Source organism: Triticum dicoccoides, chromosome 5A, assembly GCF_002162155.2.
Source record: "Triticum dicoccoides isolate Atlit2015 ecotype Zavitan chromosome 5A, WEW_v2.0, whole genome shotgun sequence".
NCBI lineage: Eukaryota > Viridiplantae > Streptophyta > Magnoliopsida > Poales > Poaceae > Triticum > Triticum dicoccoides.
In genome coordinates, this window is record NC_041388.1 from 704,681,485 (window position 1) to 704,699,006 (window position 17,522).

A 17,522-nucleotide genomic window follows, 5' to 3' on the forward strand; every position below is an offset into this window, starting at 1 on the left:
CACTGTCACCGTCGTCCCAGCTGGCACCTCGTCCGGGTAAACACGTCGTCCACCGACGTGACCGAAGCCATGGAGGACTCTGCCTCCACCGACGTGATTGCTGATACATCTCCAACGTATCTATAATTTTTGATTGTTCCATGCTATTATATTACCTACCTTGGATGTTTTATATGCTATTTTATATGATTTTTGGGACTAACCTATTAACCTAGAGTCCAGTGTCAGTTTCTGTTTTTTCCTTGTTTTTGAGTTTCGCAGGAAAGGAATATCAAACGGAGTCCAATTGACCTGAAACTTTATGATGATTTTTATGGACCAAAAGAAGCCCACGGAGTACCGGAGATGCACCAGAGGAGTCCCGATGCCACCAAAAGGGTGGGGGCGCCCCCCCCCCCCTAGGGAGCGCCCCTCGACTGTTGAGGCATATCTCTCTCGATGTGGTTTTGGTGATTGATGACAACGTGTTTGCGGACTGATCATGTGCCTTGAGCGTTTCAGAGATTCATCCTTGGCATGAGACGATTTCCTCCCCTGGGAGTGCCATTCAAGACGGTGTAGCTCTTTCGTTTCTCTTTCGGTGGTCTAGTTGCGTAGAGGGCACCGTACTATCAAGAGGGGGTCCGCTGTGGTATTGCTTGGGTGGAATCAACTCGTGCACTTCCGCTTCTCACCCTCAGAGCTCTTTCGCTTCGATGGAGAGATCTTTTCTCTCTTGTGTGTCTTGTCTGGGTCCCAGCGGTAGTACCATGCTACCCAGCGGTAGTACCGCTGAGGGGTCACAAGCGGCAGTATCGCTCCGCAGTGGTAGTACCGTCGTGACTCCGTAGCTGTACTACCGCTGGCCTGTCTGGCTCCTACCGCCTCGGCTCGAGGGCTCTTTTTCTCGTGTCGGGTTTTGCGGCACTAGTTGCGGCAGTAGAGGCGGTAGTACCGCTTCGCAGCGGTAGTACCGCCCTTACCACCGCGGTAGTACCACTCTGGGTCCAGGTCCCTGCTTCTCTCCTTTGCGCGGCAGTACCGCTAGTTGGAGCGGCAGTACCGCTGGCTTAGCGGTAGTACCGCCCCCCGAAGTGGTACTACCACCCTCTGCGGGGCTGTTTTGTGGGGCAACGGTTGGATTGTTGCCCCCACTATAAAAGGGGGTCCCCTTCTTCCCCGTTGACCTACCTCTTCCCTCTCAAGCTCCATTAATGCTCCAAGCTCCATTTTCGCCCGATCTATCTCTCTAGCCAATCAAACTTGTTGATTTGCTCGGGAGTGGTTGAGAAGGCCCCGATCTACACTTCCACCAAGAGATTTTCGATTCCCCCACCTATCCCTAGCGGATCTTGTTACTCTTGGGTGTTTGAGCACCCTAGACAGTTGAGGTCACCACGGAGCCATAGTCCATTGTGGTGAAGCTTCGTGGTATTGTTGGGAGCCTCCAATTAAGTTGTGGAGATTGCCCCAACCTTGTTTGTAAAGGTCCGGTCGCTGCCTTCAAGGGCACCAATAGTGGAATCACGGCATCTCGCATTGTGTGAGTGCGTGAGGAGAATATGGTGGCCCTAGTGGCTTCTTGGGGAGCATTGTGCCTCCACACCGCTCTAAGGGAGACGTACTTCCCCTCAAAATGAAGGAACTTCGGTAACACATCCTCGTCTTCACCGGATCCACTCTTGGTTATCTCTTACCTTTACTTGTGCCAGCTCTTTAGTGTTACTTCTCTTGCTTGCTTGTTTGGTTGTTGTTATTGCATCATATAGGTTGCTCACCTAGTTGCACATCTAGACAACCTACTTTGATGCAAAGTTTAATTTATTAAAGAAAAGTTAAAAATTGTTAGTTGCCTATTCACCCCCCCCCCCTCTAGTCAACCATATCGATCATTTCAATTGGTATCAGAGCCTCGTCTCTTTATTAAGGACCTTACCGTCCGAAGAGTATGGTTGATACCATAGACGGTGTGGAGGAACACTCCGGTGTGAATCTAATCTCATCTACGGGCGATGGGGGAACCTTGATCTCTCATGAGGAGTTCAATGTGGCCTTGGAGACATTGAAAACCTCCATGACGACCGAGGTTGAAAGCATGTTTACTAAATTCCTTGAAGGGCTTAAACTATCCACCGCACCGTTGAAAGTGGGTAATCCCACCGACAAGGTGACGGATGCTACCTCCGATAAGGGGGAAGCTAGTAGCGAAAAGGCTCCTTCCTCTAGTGGTAAGAATGGCACCGGCATCTTTGCTCATGTGGAACCACCACTTGTTTATGGTGGACCGGTTCCTTCCACTCATTTGAATCATGCCGGTCCTCCCCCTAAGATTGTGAAAAATGAGGACTTTGATTCTTGTGTTTACCGCTTTAAAAGTCATTTAAATCATGTGAACACTAATCTTTGGAGAATCATTGAAGAAGATTTCTATCCGCATGATCCAAGCAACTTCACTCCTCGAGAAGCCGCGGATAATCAATTCAATGAGAATTCCCTCTTCATCATTCAAGATGCAATTCCACCCGAAGATCTACCTCATCTTTGGCCCTTCGCCTTGGCCAAAGACGCATGGCTTTGTGTTGTCTCACTCTACCGGGGAAGTGCAAGCATTCAATGCTCCAACTACGAAGTGGTGCAAGAGGCTGATGAGTTTGCAATGAAAGAAGATGAAGAACCTCGTGAGCTTTATCGGAGAGTAACCAAACTCGCGGTCTCACTCCGAGATCACGGGAGCAAGGACACGGATGAAAATTGGCTCAAGCGCAAATTCCTCAAGGCAATGATGCCCTACCACAAGGCCATGTCCTTCGTCATTCGTTAAAGGCTGAACTTCCACACTTTGACCTCAAGCGAAGTGTTGGATGCGTTTGTGGTCATGAACATTTTGGACAAGACCGCCGATAATGCAGTGCTTCGTTCTCAAAGGGCAAAGAAGCCCAACCTTGCATTGAAGGCCAAGCTATGCGTTGAAGAAGAAGAAGAGGAGGAAGAGGAGAGCAACCCCGAAGATACAAAGTATGCATATCATGAACACATGGCACTTGCTTCAAGGCAATTTTGGAGCAAGAAAAACTCAAGGCCAAACTTTAACAAAAACAACTCAAGTGGCACGAAGAGCAAGCAATGTGTAAGGACTTGCTACAATTGTGGCAATGTGAGTCATTTTGTTGCGGAGTGCCCGTATGAGAAGAGGGAAGACAATGGTGGCAAGCTCATCCGAAAGGACAAGGCCAAGTCGTTCCCCAACAAGAACAACTTCACCAAGAAGACTCCCCCAAGGCATTGGTGGTACAAGAAGAGTACAATGAGGATGATGATGATGATGATGAAGATGGTGAGTCGGTTGCCATGGCCTCTCTTGCCATTGCGACGACTCCACGGGTGTCTCTCTTCGACTCACCCAATGAGAGCATCACCGCCAAGTGCCTCATGGCTAAAACCACCAACAAGGTAACCTCCAACATCAAAACTACCATCATTAATCATCCTTCTTCGAAGGATAGCATTGATGAACATGAGGGAGCTAATGTGGAGGTGAATGAGTTTGATGCCTTTATGGGCAAACTTAAGGGTAAATCCAAGAAGCACTTTGTTGCTCTCTTGGAACAACTTGGTGAAGCCAATGACATGATCGAGGCTCACGAAGATACCATCTCTAAGATGGAAGGGCATAGTCGTGACTATGCCAATGAGATCTCGGATCTTTCCAATGCTCTTGAGGAAGAGCGTGGTCTTCATTTGGCTCTTGAGGAGTCACACAACATTGATCATGCTAAGTTAAAGAAAGATTTTCATCATGCTCTCATTGTGTCTCGTGTGCTAAAATCCGAGAAGGCCGAACTTGAGGTTGATCTTGCTAGACTCAAAGAGGAGTTTGATATACTTGACAAGGCTCACAAGGTCTTGAAGGGTGCTTATGCTAGCCTCAAAGAGTCTCATGATCAACTTCAAGTAAAGCTAACCAAGGAAAAAGCCACGTTTCCTCGTATGATGTTAATTGATAATGCAAATGCTACTAACCCGTGTTGTGAGCATGTGCATCTTGTTGAGGAGAACGCTAAGCTAAAGGTGCAACTTGAGAAAGGTCTTGCGTCTTGCATACAAGGCAAGAAGAACCTCAACGACCTCTTGACCAACCAAAAGGGAGTTGTGGCCAAGGAAGGGATTGGGTACGTGCCCGAGTCCAAGAACAAGAAGAAGAATGACAAGACCAAACGACCTCCTCCTCTCATGCAAACCTTTGTGAAGGAGGGAGAGAGTGCTTCCAAGGAGAATAAGAACAATGCGAAGGGTGGCTGTGTCAAAAAGGGCAATGCCACTCCTCCCATCAAAGCCGGCGACTTTAATCCTTCTTATGTGTTATGTCGGGCTAGTGATGGGCATGTCTATGCCAAATTTGTTGGTTCCCCTCATGAGTACATTGAATGGTCTATTTGGGTTCCAAAGACCCTTGTTACTAACATCAAAGGACCCATTACAAAATGGGTACCTAAAACCAAGCATTGATCTCTTGTAGGTGTTTGCTTCCGGTGGGGGATCATGGTTGCTCGATAGCGGAGCCACAAATCATATGAACGGAAGCAAGGACTTGGTGGTGGACGTGCACAAGATTCCATCTATGCCCACCAATGTTGAGTGGGGTGATGCCTCATCTTCTAAGGTATTGGGACTTGGCAAGGTAGTCATTTCTCATGATCTCACGGTCGAGAAGGTCATGCTTGTTGAGTCCCTTGCATACAATTTACTTTCCGTTCGTCAACTTGCAATCATGGGCTTTGCCACTTTCTTTGATATCGATACTGTGGCCCTCTTGTGGAGCAAGACTCTTAAAGTAGCCTTTGTTGGGCATGTCGAGAATGGTCTATATGTGATTAACTTTTCGGAGCGACCCACTAAGACCGCGACATGCCTAATGGCTAAAGTTGATGTGGGATGGCTTTGGCATCGCTGGTTAGCCCATGTCAATATGAGATCTTTGCAAAGTCTTCTCAAGGGGGACCATGTCCATGGACTAACGAATGTTAGTTTTGCTAAAGATCGTGCTTGCAGTGCTTGTATCGAAGGAAAGCTACATGAGAAGGCTCACCCTCCCACAACTATCATTTACTCAAAGAGGCCTTTGGATCTCCTTCACTTGGATCTCTTTGGGCCTCCATCCTTCGATAGTCTTGGGGGTAGGAAGTATTGCTTGGTGATTGTGGATGACTACTCAAGATACACTTGGGTGTATTTCTTCAAGAGGAAGAGCGAGACCCAACAAACCGTCATTGACTTTGCAAATGAAGCACAACGACAACATAATGCAAAGATCTTGACAATAAGAAGTGACAACAGCACCGAGTTCAAGAACTACACCTTGGATGAGTTTCTTAGTGATGAGGGGATCAAGCATCAATATTCCGCACCTTACACCCCTCAACAAAACGGGGTTGCGGAGAGGAAGAACCGGACGTTGATGGATGTGGCAAGGACCATGATGGCGGAGTTCAAGTCTCCATACAACTTTTGGGCCGAAGCCATCAACACCGCGTGTCATGCATCCAATTGGCTCTACCTCTGCAAGGGCTTGAACAAGACTCCGTATGAGATACTCACCGGTAACAAGCCCAATCTCAAGTACTTTCGGGTGTAAGTGTTTCATTCTCAAGAAAGGTGTTCGGTTGTCTAAATTTGAAGCTAGAGCTTATGAGGGCATATTTGTTGGCTATGCTACAAACTCTCATGCTTACCGTGTCCTCAATAAATCTATGGGACTTATTGAGGAGACGTGTAACGTGGAGTTTGATGAAAATAACGGCTCCCAAGTGGAGCAAAGTGGCACTTGTGATGTAGGTGATGAAATTCCTCCTCAAGCCATAAGAAGAATGGGTGTTGGCTTTATCCTACCCATTGAGGAACCCCTTGTGGCCTAAGGAGAAGGACAATGCTCCACTCAAGTGGAGCCATCACCAACCCAAGGCCCACATGCTTTCGAAGAACAACATGAAGGCCCTCATCCTCAAGAACAAGACCAAGGGCAAGATCATGCTCAAGACGGTGTTGACACACCAAGTAATGCCCAAGGTCAAGTTCTCTCCTCTGAGCAAGTTCAAGAACAAGAACAAGCTCAAGATGATGCTCAAGATGATCAACTGACCACTTCTCGTCTCACCCCCGAGGAGGAATTGGAGCGTCGTGCCACCAAGATTGCTTCCAAGCTCTCCACCAAGGATCATCTCATGACGAATGTGCTTGAAGCTTCAGAAAGGGGGTAAGCACTCGTAGACAATTAGCAAACTATTGTGAGCATCACGTGTTTGTCTCTTGTGTCGAACCCCACAAGGTCTATGAGGCGCTTGAAGATCCGGATTGGCTCAATGCCATGCATGAAGAACTCAACAACTTCGAGCGCAACAAAGTGTGGATATTGGTGCCAAGACCGATGGGGAACCACAATGTCATTGGAACCAAGTGGATATTTAAGAACAAGCAAGATGCCCATGGGATTATCATTCGCAACAAGGCTCGTTTGGTAGCAAAAGGCTACTCCCAAGTCGAGGGTATCGACTATGGTGAAACCTTTGCTCCCGTTGCTCGTCTTGAATCCATTCGCATGTTGATTGCATATGCTTCTCATCTAAGTTACAACAAATGGATGTGAAGAGTGCTTTTCTTAATGGTCCTATTAATGAATTGGTTTATGTCAAGCAACCCCCCGGGTTCGAGGATCCCTACTTTCCCGATCATGTGTATCAACTCTATAAGGCACTCTATGGCCTTAAACAAGCCCCACGTGCATGGTATGACCACCTTACCGAGTTGTTACAAGACCGTGGTTTTGAAGTTGGGCTAATCGACCCCACTCTTTTTACTAAGAAGGTCAAAGGGGAGTTGTTTGTGTGCCAATTATATGTTGATGATATTATCTTTGGTTCCCCTAACAAAGCTTTCAATGAGGAATTTGCCAATCTCATGACCTCAAAGTTCGAGATGTCTTACATGGGAGAGTTGAAGTTCTTTTTAGGGTTCGAAGTGAAGCAAAGGAGAGAAGGAACCTTCATCAACCAAGCCAAATACACTCAAGACATGCTCAAGAGATTCAAGCTAAGTGACGTCAAGCCGGCTTCCACTCCAATGCCCACCAAGTGCCAACTTGACATAGATCCCAATGGTAAAGCGGTGGATCAAAAGGTATATCGCTCCATGATTGGATCCTTGCTTTACCTTTGTGCATCTAGACCGGATATCATGTTGAGTGTGGGAATTTGTGCACGGTTTCAAGCGGCACCTAAGGAAAGCCACTATGTGGCGGCCAAACGAATCTTTTGATATTTGCCTCATACCCCAAACTTTGGCTTATGGTACCCAAGAGGATCAAACTTCAAGCTTGTAGGGTATTCGGATTCCGATTGGGTAGGAGACAAAGTGGATAGGAAGTCCACTTTCGGAGGGTGCCAATTCCTTTGTTGCTCTTTGGTAAGTTGGTTTTCCAAAAAGCAAAGTTTTGTGTCTCTCTCGTCCACCAAAGCGGAGTATGTAGCGGCAGGTAGTTGTTGTGCACAACTCCTATGGGTGAGGCAAACTTTAAAGGATTACGGTGTCACTTGTGACAAAGTGCCTCTTTGGTGTGACAATGAAAGTGCCATCAAGATCTCTCTCAACCCGGTGCAACACTTCAAGACGAAGCATATTGAGATTCAATATCACTTCATCCGGGATCACATTAGGCGAGGAGAGATCGAGCTCAACTATGTCAACACTCATGATAACCTTGCAAATATTTTCACGAAGCCCTTGGATAAAGCAAGATTTCACGAGTTAAGGCATGAGCTAAATATCATTGCTTCGAGCAATGTGACTTGAACCCTTGCACACCCCACCATGCTCAATTTGTTGTCTAGTTTAGATGTAGGCATGAACATAGGGGGGGTGTTGTTCTCTCAATGAACTCTCCCTCCCCCATTATGCATAAATTGATCAAGTCTTTCACATTAGCCACTGTCGATGGTACTTGTGGTTCAAAGACGAGTTTTGGTCATGGGCCCAAGGTTAAAATCTTCGCGGCGCCATACCTCTTGACTCAAACATAGGTGGCCTCGGCCACCGCCCTCTCTTGAAGAGGTGTGTCTTGGCCTTTTGCTGGTGTGCTCTCTCTTCTTCTTGCCATTTTGTTTTTCTTTCGTGCTTTGCCGTGTAGTTTAGTTGCCGTGGCGTGCTGGGCGGTACTACCGCTTATAAGCGGTACTACCGCCCCCAGCGCGATACTACCGCTGAGGGATGGGACTAGGGGGTTATATCGGGGCAGGGGGAGGTTTCTTCTCCCCCATACCCATTCGCTTCGCCCCCTTGTTCCTCTTCCTCTCCAACCTCGCCTCGCCGCGGGAGGGCTCCAGCAGATCTTCGTCTCCGGGGCGTCCCTCTCCATTTCCTTCGGTGGAGTCGATCCCCACCTTGTTCTCTTGCCATGGATGCCGGTATTGCTCCTGTTCCTTCTCTCCTTTTGTCTCGTTTTCAGATCTTGCGTCTTAGGGGCATTGGTGGTTGCATCTCTAGATTTTTGGCTAAATCTAGGCTTGAGTAGGTTGGAGAAGGCAACTGGACTATCTAGATTAGAGTTTGGTAGGAATATTTTTGAATTTGGCAGGCCGGTAGTGCCGGATCTGACCACGGTAGTAGGGAACTGTTGTTTCCCCGCCTCGAGCGGTACTACCGCTCTCTTTGGAGCGGTACTACCGCGTGCATGTCGCGGTACTAGCGCTGCCAACCAAGTTCCATCATGTTCCTGTCATACCTTGATCCTTTTGTTGAGTTTGTTGGCTTATGCTCGTTCTTTTTGGTTGTTTTGTGTGTTCTTGTGTTTGCTTCCAGGTGATGAACATCCTGTAAGTGCATCTAGTGCCCCTTAGTGATTTTGGTGTATTGAAGACTTATAGGTTAAGGGGCTAATGCGTGTGTGAGTGTACACATGTCTATAAGTCTATGAGGAGTTTGATATTTACAGAGAAATTCGACCCCTAAAAATGAAGTTCTTCGACTAAAGACTTTGGTACTCTGAAGACTTTGAAAGTGAAGAAATTGGTGTGACCTTGAAGACTTGGTATTCTTTCGAGGAACATGAAGCATGGAGACTTTTGTTTTCATAGTTTCATTTTCTCTTTCTTGAGTCATAGGAAACACCGTACTGTTAAAGGGGGTCGAGGGAATACTAAGGAAAATTTTCCATGTGATGCTCAACTCAAAATCCTACACCTACTAATCCCTTCGAGTGAAGCCATTGGAAATATCATATAGTTCAGTCAATTTCTTCAGTGACAGAGACGAAGTTCTTCTGGTCTCTGAGGAATTTTTCCTGACTGAGGAGTGAGGAATTCGCCAGTGCGGATTGCCTACACAGTGAGGAACATGATAGCCCTGAGGATTTTGCTACTCAAAATTCCGACCGTTGCTGTGCTATGCGCCAGCTGTCCCAAAATATCTATCCACCTAACGGTCATATCATTGAAGGGCATTTATGTCTTATCATGTCGAGCTGCTCCCTAGGCTATAAATAGCCGTCCCCTACAACCACTAGCTGGTTGGCTGCTCCGAGAGAAACTGACACTTGTCATTTGAGAGCAACCCATCCTCTGAGGACTTTGAGCGAAAATCATCAAGTGAGGAAAAACCAAAAACCCAAAACCCAAACACCTACAAACCCCAAGTGATTGAGCATCACTGAAGAGATTGATCCTGAGTGGATCCGACGCTTGTTACCTTTGAAGACTGTGCTTCTTCCAGATGGTTAGGCGTCATGGTCTAGAGCATCCAAGAGGAATTGTGGATCGCTGAGTGACCAAGTTTGTGAAGGTTTGGAAGTCGCCTGAAGACTTACCACGAGTGATTGGACGAGGTCTGTGTGACCTTAGTTCAAGGAGAATACGGTGAGGACTGGGTGTCCTGAGCTGCGTGTTCAGGACTGGGTGTCCGGGACTGTGTGTCCTCGAGTTTAAATACTCAGCCGCTCCAACCAGACGTACAACTGAGACAGCAGTTGGAACTGGTCTACCAAATCATTGTCTTCACCAAGCTTACTGGTTCTATTCCCTCAACTCTTCCATTTCCTCATAACTGTGTTGTGTGTTTGTTCATATCTGTGTTTGAAGACTTTGACTGAAGACTTTCTCAATTTCCTCAGTTCAATTTCTTCAGTCTGTTTGTCTTCATCCTGTGTTATCATGTGATTACGCTTCCTATACTCTGTGCCTGTCTTCATTTCATCATGATGACTATGCTTGTATTCTATAATGTTTACTTTTGAGTACTTATTCCGCTGCTAGTACTTCTTCGCTAAGGAACTTTCCTCACCGGCAAATTCCTTAGTGAAGAATTTCATAAAAATCGCCTATTCACCCTCCCTCTAGTCGATATAACGCACTTTCAATTGGTATCAGAGCAAGGTACTCCATTGTTCTGTGTGATTTTGGTTTAACTGCCTGGAGTTTTAGTTATGTCGACCGCAGGTATGACGAAGGTGACATGCCCCATCTTTGACGGTCACGAGTATCCCAAGTGGAAGGCCATGATGAAGAAACGCCTCATGGCGATGAACAGTGAGTTGTGGACCGTCACTGAGATTGGCCTGACTGATCTGTGCAAGATGGCGGATGCTGATGACATTCGCAAGTATACTCTTCTCAACCTCACGGCGAAGGATGTCATCTGCTCCAGTCTGTCACAAAATCAGTTCAGGAATATCATGCATCTCGATCATGCGAAGCTCATCTGGGACCGTCTCTCTGAGGTCTATGAAGGTCATCAAACCTGTCATGATCCTTGGTTTGAGGACTTCAAGGAATCTCTCAAAACGATGACATTCGAACCAGAATCATCATCTTCTGCATCATGCCTTATGGCAAAAGATGCTGAGGTAACTGAATGCTACCTATCCGAGTCCAGTGATGATGAATCCGGTGATGAATTTGGACCTAGCTATGACAAACTTGCTTCCCTTGCTACTAAACAACAAAGAGCTTTGGAAAAAGCTCACTATATGCTAAACAAGAGCGATGATATGTTGGGTGAGGAAATGGATCACTCAAAAGCTTTGGCAGAAAGTCTTCAGAGACTTCATACTAAGTATGACACCCTTCAAGATCAACATAACACTCTCTTATCGGATCATGAGAAGCTTTCTTATGAATTTCTTCAAAGAAAGCAAGATCTTGAAAAGCTAAGAGTGAGTTATGAAGATCTTCAGAAGGAGCACGATTCATTACTTGCTCAACAAATCAGCGCTTCTTAGGAAGAATTTGTTCCTCCATGCTTGAAGTGCATTGAACGTGAATCTGCTAATTCTTAACCTAAATGTTCAAATGCTGCTAATGTTTCAAATTCTTCACATGCCTCTGCTATCACTAATTCCTCATCTGAGGACATTGCTAGTATCACTGACGATGCAGGGCTGAAGGAATTGTACACGACAGGCATGTACAAAAGCCTCAAAGGGCATCAGGCTCTTTGTGATGTGCTTAAAAAGCAGATCCTCAACAGGAACCCTATGAAAGAGGGTATCACCTTTGAGAGGAAACTCAATGCTGATGGTACATATTGGAAGCCTGAGCAGTACCCCAAAACTACATGGGTTGCTGCAAAGGGACCTCCAGTTGATCCATCTAACTTGTCTGAATTTGCATGTGAATCTCCTCATTCTGATGATGAGTCAATTGACTCCAACTATAAACTGTTCAAAAATCAGAATGGTGAAGTATTTGCTAGATATGTTGGCACTAACTGCAGGAACGGCTCCCCTATGAAGAAAATCTGGGTTCCCAAAAGATGCCTTGAAAATCTTCAGGTGAATGTCATCATGACGCCACCTGTGAAGAATAGGAACCCCAGATCAAATTCCTCATATGGATCAAAGTCCTCATATGAACATCATCGTGCTAACCCGTCTGTTTCGCAGGGGAGATCTAAGGATTATGGATATGTGCATTATTCTTCAAATCATTATGTCCATAAGTCCTCGAAGAATTTCTCTGCATACTCTTATGCTTACTCTAACCCCTCTTATGTGAAACGAAATGGACTGGCTTCTATGCCATCCTTCTCGTATGGAGCTCGCAGAATGATGAACTCTTTGCCACCCCTTCAGATGTGGGTGGTGAAGAAAAAGAACTAATCTCTTCTGCAGGGTCAGGTCTCCAGACGCACATAATCGTCTGAAGAATTTGCTAGAGACCTGAGCATGCCTGATAGGACGCATGCTAATCATGAAGAAACGAACTTTCATTTCTCACGTCCTCATATTGCTTTATCAGTTCTTTTATTTGATGAAATTGATCTGATGAATTGATGTCATATTCTTCACTGATGAAGTATATGAGTTTGTAAGCTGCACTAATTCGTCTGCAGGATGATCAACCCAAAGCCACTGAGTGGGTCCTCGATAGTGGATGTACAAACCACATGACTGGTGACAAGAATCTATTGATGGATGCTCCATTATCTCCGTCGCATCTGAAGCATATCATCTTTGCTGACAAAGGCAAAAGTCGGGTATTGGGTCTAGGTAAGGTTGCGGTTACAAAGGATCGACACATGGACAAAGTCATGCTTGTTGAGTCCTTAGGATACAACCTTATGTCTATCTCAATGCTTTGTGATCTTGATATGGTCGTTGTCTTTAGCAGGTACTGTTGTGTTGTGGTTATGGAAGCTGACAATTCCAAAGTCTTCGAAGGCTTTAGGAGAGGAGACATGTATATTGTTGATTTCTCTACAAGACCACAACCAGCCGTGTGCTTACTTGCAAAAGCTTCAGAAGGCTGGCTCTGGCATCGACGACTTGGTCATGCAGGCATGAGGAATTTGCACACGCTTGCGAAGAAGAAGCATGTCATTGGCATCGAGAATGTCAAATTCCTCAAGGATCACCTATGCGGAGCATGTGAAGCTGGGAAGATGACCAAGGCCAAGCATCCAGCAAAGACTATCATGACCACCACTCACCCGTTTGAATTGCTTCACATGGATCTCTTTGGTCCTAATCATTATTCTGCTATTTCAAATGAAGCATCTCAATATGCCTTTGTTATTGTTGATGATTATTCTCGCTACACATGGGTACACCTTGTTACTTACAAACATTAAGTGCAGGAAGTCTTCAAACGATTTTCCTCGAGGGCTTCAACCAACTTTGGTGTGAAGATCAAGCACATCAGAAGTGACAATGGCACTGAGTTCAAGAATTCTGGTCTCGATGAGCTTGGTATTACTCATGAGTTATCTGCTCCTTACACTCCTCAGCAGAATGGCGTCGTGGAGCGCAAGAACAGGACTCTTGCTGAGATGGCTCGCACTATGCTTGATGAATACAAAATGCCTCGTCGTTTCTGGACTGAGGCAATTGATACTGCGTGCCACATCATCAACAGAGTATATCTTCACAAATTCTTCAAAAAGACTACCTATGAACTCCTCACTGATAAGAAACCCAATGTAAGTTATTTCAAAGTCTTCGGTGCTAAATGTTGGATTAGAGATCCTCATCACAACTCAAAATTTGCACCGAAATCACATGAAGGTTTTATGCTTGGTTACGGAAAGGACTCGCACACCTACAGAGTCTTCAACAACGTTCTTCACAAAGTTGTTGAAACTGTAGATGTGTGGTTCGATGAAACTAATGGCCCGCAAAGAGAGCACATACCTACTGTGATAGATGAACCAACACCTGAGGAAACTATCAAGTTCAAGGCTACTGAGGATGTCATTCCTACTGAAGAATCTGCTGAAGAATTCATTCCAGAACATGAAGAACGCTGAGCTAATGCACCCGAAGAAAATGCTGAAGAAAATGGTGCTGAAGAAAACGCTGATCAAACTCTTCAACGACAACTAGCTCATCCTCGCATTGCTAAAGAAGTGCAAGTTGAAAAGATCATCAATGACATCAAAGCGCCAGGTCCTCTCACACGCTCAAAAGCTTCACATTTGTCTAACTTTTGTGGGTAGTATGATTTTGTCTCTATTACAGAGCCCACTAAGGTAGATGAAGCATTTCTGGAGCCTGAGTGGATTCAGGCCATGCAAGAAGAATTACATCAGTTCGAGCTCAACAATGTCTGGGAATTGGTCAAACGTCCAGATCCTCGCAAGCACAATATCATCGGCACAAAGTGGATCTACCGCAACAAGCAAGATGAAAATGGCCTTGTGGTGAGGAATAAGGCACGGCTTGTAGCTCAAGGCTACACATAGGTTGAAGGAATTGATTTCGATGAAACTTTTGCACTTGTTGCTAGACTTGAGGCTATTCGCATATTACTTGCTTATGCTAACCATCATGATATCACTTTATATCAAATGGATGTGAAAAGTGCATTCCTCAATGGTAAGCTTGAGGAAGAAGTATATGTTGCTCAACCCCCAGGTTTTGAAGATCCAAAGAATCCTGACAAAGTCTTCAGACTCAACAAGGCCCTCTATGGCCTCAAGCAGGCCCCACGGGCTTGGTATGATACCTTGAAGGAACTCTTCATGAAGAAAGGCTTCAAACCCGGTTCACTCGACCCTAATCTTTTCACTAAATCTTATGATGGTGAATTGTTTGTGTGCCAAGTATATGTTGATGATATTATCTTTGGCTGTACTGACCAACGTTATAGTGATGAATTTGCCTATATGATGAGTGAAGAATATCAAATGTCTAGGATGGGAGAGTTGAAATTCTTCTTAGGTCTTCAAATTCGTCAACAACACAATAGCATATTCATCTCTCGGGAGAAATACCTCAAGGATGTACTGAGGAAATTCGGCATGCAAGATTGCAAAGGCGTCAAAATTCCTATGCCCACAAATGGCCATCTGTGAACTGATGAAAATGGTATTGACTTCGATCATAAGGTATACCGCTCCATGATAGGTTCCTTATTGTACTTATGTGCATCTAGGCCAGATATAATGCTTAGTGTTTGCATGTGTGCCCGATTTCAAGCTACACCGAAGGAATCACACCATAAGGCTGTGAAGCATATTCTTTGATATCTAGCTCACACACCAACACTTGGATTATGGTAACCCAAGGGCTCGGCTTTTGATCTTGTTGGATATTCTGACTCTAACTATGCTGGTGATCGTGTGGATCGCAAGTCAACATCTGGTACATGTCATTTCCTCGGACGATCTTTGGTCTATTGGTCCTCAAGGAAACAGAACTGCGTATCACTATCTACTGCTGAAGCTGAGTACATTGCCGCTGGTTCTTGCTGTGCCCAATTGCTATGGATGAAGCAAACTCTCAAGGACTATAGCGTCAACATGAAGAATGTGCCTCTCTTCTGTGACAATGAGAGTGCCATCAAGATTGCTCACAACCTAGTTCAGCACTCGAAGACAAAGCACATTCAGATTCGTCATCATTTTCTTCGTGATCATGTGTTGAAGGGCGACATTTCTATTGAGCATGTGAAGACTGAAGAACAGCTAGCCGATATCTTCACAGAGCCCTTGGATGAGAAGAGATTTAGCAAGTTGCGGTGTGAGCTAAATATCCTAGAATCTTCGAATGTTCTTTGAAAAGGACACTCATCCTAACACTTATGCAAAATTGATGACTTAGATGTGCAACGCATGAAGAAACGTTTTTCTTCAATCAATGAAGAATAACACTCTTAGTGTGAAGAAATTAATGAAGAATTTTATTCTCAGAACCCTACGATAATTGTACGCAGTGTCTGAAATCATCATTCTTATACGGTGGATCACACCACCACCAAAAGTTGAAATTCCTCAAATTATTCATATTCTTCAACTTTGCATAGTCTTCACTTGTCCCGTCGTTTTTCTTCATTGGCTATATATATATATATATATATATATATATATATATATATATATATATATATATATATATATATATATATATATATATATATATATGAGTTTATGTCCTCTACAGCATTCACTTATTGCTATTTCTTCAAGTTGGTTTTCTGCTAAGTGAATGTGATCGGACCCTTCCCCTCTATGCTATACTCAACCCAATCTGTTCACAAATTCTTCATGTGCATTCTCTTTGAAACTTGTTCAAAATATTCACTGTGTCCTTGTCAGCTGAAGAAATTGCGAACGGAACTTTAAAACCTATCTTATCGAAATTTTCGGCTTTGCCGCTCAAACCGTTCCGCATCCCACGATACACTTATCCACTCACCCACGATCTCCACCTCTCACTACGTGGGTGACACATGTCATGCGAATGAGAAGGGTCAGGGGCATGTTAGTCCAATTTCTTCGGGAGAGTAGTTTTTCACCGTGGATATAAATACCCCTCCTTCCCTTCCTCACTTCTTTTACTCCGCTCGACCTCTCTCTCCAGCTTGAGCTTCTCAAACCCTAGCGCCGCCGCTACTTCATCGCCGCCGGTGAGGAAGAGCTTCACTGCCTCGACCTCGTCGCCGACGTACTCGCGCCGACTGCGGACATCTTCACTCCGCCACCGCCGTAGCCGTCTTCCTCCGCCAAGTTAGGGCGTGGAAGATCTACACAGACGAACTTCACATCTCCTCACTCCAGTTCATCATGTTCTTCGTCTAGGGTAATTAAAAGTTACTTTTACTACCCTCGCTGATTCGAATGATTATCTACAAAATCTTCAAAGGTGTTTTTCTTCATATCTTCACACACTAAACACCTCACAAGTCATCTGTTCTTGATTCATTTCTCTAAGCCATGTTTTTCTTCAAGATTCCTCAAATGTGTGGATTTTTAATCTACACATCTCTGGAACCTAAGACAAAGAACGCTTAGTGAAATTCCTCAAGACTCATCTGGTCAAATTCCTCAAACTTGTTCTTTTTACAAAACCTTCTGAGAATGCATATGACCTCTCCAAATTCCTCGCAACTATACTCTGTTCACAGGTACACATGTCAGCTGCTGAATCACTAGGTTCTCATCAACTTAACTCATTTGCAACATTCCTCAAAGAAAAGTTGCATACTTCTTCAGAGAATTCAATTGTTCAAATTCCTCAACTGAAGAAAATGGCTGATGGTAAGAAGCCACAGAAGGGAGGAAAGAGGCCTGAGGTAAATACAGCGTTCGAGATCCCTGATGAAATATATGCTGGGTACTGCACACCTACTGAGGAAATCAAGAATGAGCGCAAAGTGCGCAAACAGAGGATAGAAAGGAGATGGGCAAGAGAGTGGAGGGAGTACAGATATGTCACTCCTAAGTACATGAAGAAATTCGCACTCAATCCTCCATGCCCAAGAGCTCCATTGGCACCTGGCGAAATCGCTGATCCCACCAGCCTCAAGCGCGGTGAGGACTATCCTGATGAATGGGCCAAGTGCCAAGCCAAGCTGGCTAAGCAAGCCAGAGAAGCAGTGAGGAAATTCAATGAAGACTCTGCTGCTGCTGCTGCTGCTGCCTCTGCTCAGGCCTCTGCTGTCAAGCCAAAGAAGGCTATGTCTAAGAAGCCTGCGTGCAGGCCAAGTTCCTCAGCAATGCCCTCACAGCCAGAATCCTCAAAGCCCTCACGGCAAATTCCTCATGCTGCTCCTGTTCCTCCAAAG